General features: G+C 43.6%; 1 non-coding gene across 1 annotated transcript; it reads left to right on the top strand.

Moving 5' to 3' along the window:
* The first annotated feature begins 2,063 nt into the window (after positions 1 to 2,063).
* trnag-gcc (transfer RNA glycine (anticodon GCC)) lies at positions 2,064 to 2,134 on the top strand. The gene has a single exon. It is a non-coding gene; the product is annotated as a tRNA-Gly (tRNA).
* The last annotated feature ends 2,143 nt before the right edge of the window (positions 2,135 to 4,277 follow it).

The raw sequence follows: 4,277 nt of genomic DNA, 5'->3' as shown, positions 1-4,277 counted from the left end.
TCGTAACTATTTTAAAACATTCAACTTGGAAGCCCCCCACCCCCACCGAATAACCATCACCAGATCGCAGAGCAATACCTAAGGGGGGGGGGGGGGGTAATTTTATTTGAATTGCTGCAAGTCATAATCTTTATAGTTGAAGGGGATTTTGATTTGAGGCCATTCCGCCGTAATCCCATAGATGGTAGCTTTACACCATTGGCTCCGCAGCCAAGAACATAAAACGTTCTTCTGGTAAGATGGCGGCGTGCTCAGGTGCAGCGCAGCAGCCACTCTGGGGCCAACCAAAGGTGTCTTCATCTTTTTCAAACATCTTCTTTACCATCACAAGACACTGCTGAACATTAAGAACTGCAAGTACTGAAGGTATACTGCATGAGCGAGTTGCTTGATAGAGGGGGGAGCTGGATTTGGTGCGGACTGATCCGCTGCCTGCTATAGAAAGGTTTCGGAACTGGTACGTGAAGGTGGTGTGCAGTCTAACAGTGAGTGACCGTCTTGGACATTTTCCTTGTGATCACGAGACCCTGTCGGACATTCAGAATGTAAAATACTGCAAGTCCGATTCACTGGTTTATTGATTGATCGGACTGAAGGCGGGGCAACTGCGGACCAGCTCTTATGCTGCGGTGGTGCCTGTTGCAGCCGCCCAGGCGGGGAGAAGCTGGAGGCTGTGTGGCGTGGCGTCTGTGCTGGATTGGGGACCGGCCCTTCCTGTTGGTGCTGCCTTCCACTGTTCACTTGGTGGAAGGTAAGCTGGATTGCGTGCATTGATGCATTCGTCTATGGGCTGCTGAGGGCTTGCTCTTGCTGACAACATCCATGCGCCATCAATCTACAGGACATGTCACTTAGGGACTTGGGCTTTATTATAAATTTTTTTGTGTGAGTGTATGTTTACTGCTATCTTATATGTGTCATGTGTGCCTTGTGCTGTGTGTGGTTGTTGGTGCTGTATTTTGCACCTTGGCCCTGGACAAACATTGTTTCATTTGGCTGTATTCATGGGTGTTCATGTATGACAATGGAACTTGAACTTGAACTTAAATATCCAGACCTGTGGTTTTTCCATAAACTATGATCTTTCAGTAAATTATTGACCTAAACATTTGAAATCTGATCAAGCACGAACAAGATCACCCAATATTATTGCCAGAAAGGGGGTGCCCATTCTGAGCCTGATTTCCACAAAGATGTTCAAGAGCATGCCAGAAGTACTTACAGATACGTATAATCCATTTAGACTACTTTTTGGGAGGATCCTTTTCTGATTCTAATTGCACCATTCCCTGACAGTCACAGACCCCCTTGACCAGGCCAATTAAAAGATTCACCCAGTACAACAGCCGAGGAGCTGATGAGGAGGCATAGCAAACGTGAGGTAGATCAGCTGGTTGAGTGCTATCACAACAACAACCTTGCACTCAATATCAGCAAGACCAAGGAATTGATTGTGGACTTCAGGAAGGGCAAGTCGGGAAAACACACAACAGTCCTCATCAAGGGGTCAGCAGTAGAAAGCATAAGCAATTTCATGTTCTTGGCCGTAAAACATCTTAAAGGATCTACCATGGACCCAACACATTGATGTAATCACGAAGGAGACACCCTACAACTATGTTTCATTAAGCGTGTAAGGAGATTTGGTTATGTCACCAAAGACACTACCAAATTTCTACAGACATATTGCAGAGAGCATTCTGAATGGTTTCATCACAGCCTGGTATGGAGGCTCCACAGAACAGGATGAAAGAAGCTGCAGAGGGTTGTATACTCAGCCAGTTCATTCATGGACATTAGCCCCCGCACCATCAAGGACATCGTCAAAAGTCAGACTCAAGGGGGTAGCATAATGGACATGTTGGTCCTAGCTTTTATGCTTCTCATTACTACCTTCAGGGAGGAGGTATAGGAGCCTCAAGATGCATGTTCAACAGTTTTGGAATAGCTTCTTCCCGTTTGCTATCAGATTTCTGAATGGTCCATGAACCCATGAATGCCTCACTGCCCTGCTTTCTTTTGCATGATATATTTATTATATACAACATTTCTTTATGTAACAAGCATTGGTGGTTCAGTGGTAGAATTCTCGCCTGCCACGCGGGAGGCCCGGGTTCGATTCCCGGCCAATGCATCACAGACTTTTTAGGTTAACATGCTAGCTAGTTAACACACCCATCACTCACTGATTGGTGTTTGATTCCCACTGTTGCCTGTAAGGAGTTTGTGCATTCTTTCCATGAGCATGTGGGGTTTCCCCCGGGGTTCCCTGCATCCCGTTAGGGTTAGGATTAGTGAGTTGTGGCAATGTTATATTGTCTCTGGAAGCATGGTGACACTTGTGGGCTGCCTCCAACTAATCCTTGGATGGACTGTGTTATCTGTGATGCAAAATGGTGCAATTCACTGTATGTTCCTGTATCACATGTGAGAAATAAAGCTAATCTTTAAACTTACAGTATTTTTTTGTGTATGACATTGTACTGTTGCTGCAGAACAACAAATTTCACGACATGTAGACCTAGTTCTGATTCTGATGGTTTGTCACTGTGGCAGCTGGTTACCTTCTGGACACTTATGGTCTGCCTCCTGACTTTGCAAAGATTGCCTGTTCTGGCTGCACTGTTATTGATGGCACTGTATACAGTTGCATCAGATGCAGGAGCCTGAAAGGAAATGGCAATGCGTCAACAATACAGGAGCAGTTAAAGTACAAAGGAGAAACAGGAGCATTGTATCCAGTCTTGTGCTCCTGCTCCATCATCCAATAAGATCTTGGTCAATGTTTTTACCTTGGCACTAATTCCTGGGGTTACCCATCTCCACTGATTCCCTTAAATTGTCCAATAATCTATTTATTACTCTTGAATATGCAAGACGACTGAGTTCCATAGTCATCCTGACTGCAAGGATTCATTATCTACTCATCTCAGTCCCAAATAACCAAGCTTCTTTTAGTTATTATTATCTCTGATTATTATCACTGACGTTATGCAAGACATAAAAATCATTATATGTTCCCAAAATAAATAAATTATGCAAAAGACAAATAATTAGGTAGTTATTACAGGTTCATGCATTAGGGTTAGGGTTATGCAATTACAAAGAAGGCATAACAGCAGCATTTTTTCATTAGAAGTTTGAGGAGATTTGGTATGTTACCAAAAACTTACAAATTTATACAGATGTACTGTGAAGAGCATTTTAACTGGTTGCATCACTGTCCGGCATGGAGGAGCCACTGCACAGGATCGGAAAAAGCTGCAGAGGATTGCCAACTCAGCCAGGTGCATCATGGGCCCCAGCCTCTCCAGCATCGAGGACACCATCAAACGGCGATGCCTCAAAAAGGTGCCATCTGCTATTACGGACCCCCGACACCAAGAACATGCCTCCTTCTCATTGCTACCGTCATGGAGAAGATACAGGGACCCGAAGACACACGTTCAACATTTTAGGAACAGCTTCTTCCCCACCACCATCAGATTTTGAATGGATAATGAACCTAAATGCAATATCTCGCTATTTTTACTCTCTCTTTTTGCACTGATATATGTATTTCTCATTGTTATCTATGGCTCTTTGTTACGTATTCCAACGTACCGCTGACACAGAACAACATGTATCATGATATACTCTATGCCAGTGATATTAAACCTGATTCTGATCCTGTGGCTCTGAGCTACTGCTCAACCCTGCCGACAAAAGGAGAATGCGGGGATGCCCAGCAGATGAGGCAATGTCTCTGACGAGAGTAAACCTGAAAGTTATATCCTGTATAATACATTGACTCCAATAAATATCTATCAACTTTGGACTCGCAGCATTTCAGTGGGGACAATGCAACCACCAGGCTCCAGAACCAGCATGGACAATTTCACTCACCACAACACTGAACTGTTCCCCCAACCTACAGGATTTCCAAGGACCCTAAAACTCCTGTTCTCAGTATTTGGTTTTGCGCCATCTGTCATCTTTTGCACATTGGCTGTTGGTCAGTCTTTGTTTATGTATAGTTTCTCATAAATTCTATTGTACTTCTTTATTGTCCTGTAAGTGCCTGCAAGAAAATGAACCTCATGACAGTATATGGTAACATATTCGTACTTCGGCAATAACTTTACTGTGACTTTGACTTTCTACGTTCACTTGTGTGAAGAAAATATTTCCCAAACTCTGCAAAATTTCATAGCTCCAACTTTGTGAGAGACCTTTTGTTCTGAATACTTTCAGCAGAAAAAATACTTTCTCTGTATCCCGCTTATTAGGTCCATTTA

Source organism: Hemitrygon akajei, chromosome 4 (assembly GCF_048418815.1).
Source record: "Hemitrygon akajei chromosome 4, sHemAka1.3, whole genome shotgun sequence".
NCBI lineage: Eukaryota > Metazoa > Chordata > Chondrichthyes > Myliobatiformes > Dasyatidae > Hemitrygon > Hemitrygon akajei.
This window is presented reverse-complemented; position numbering and strand designations above follow the sequence as displayed.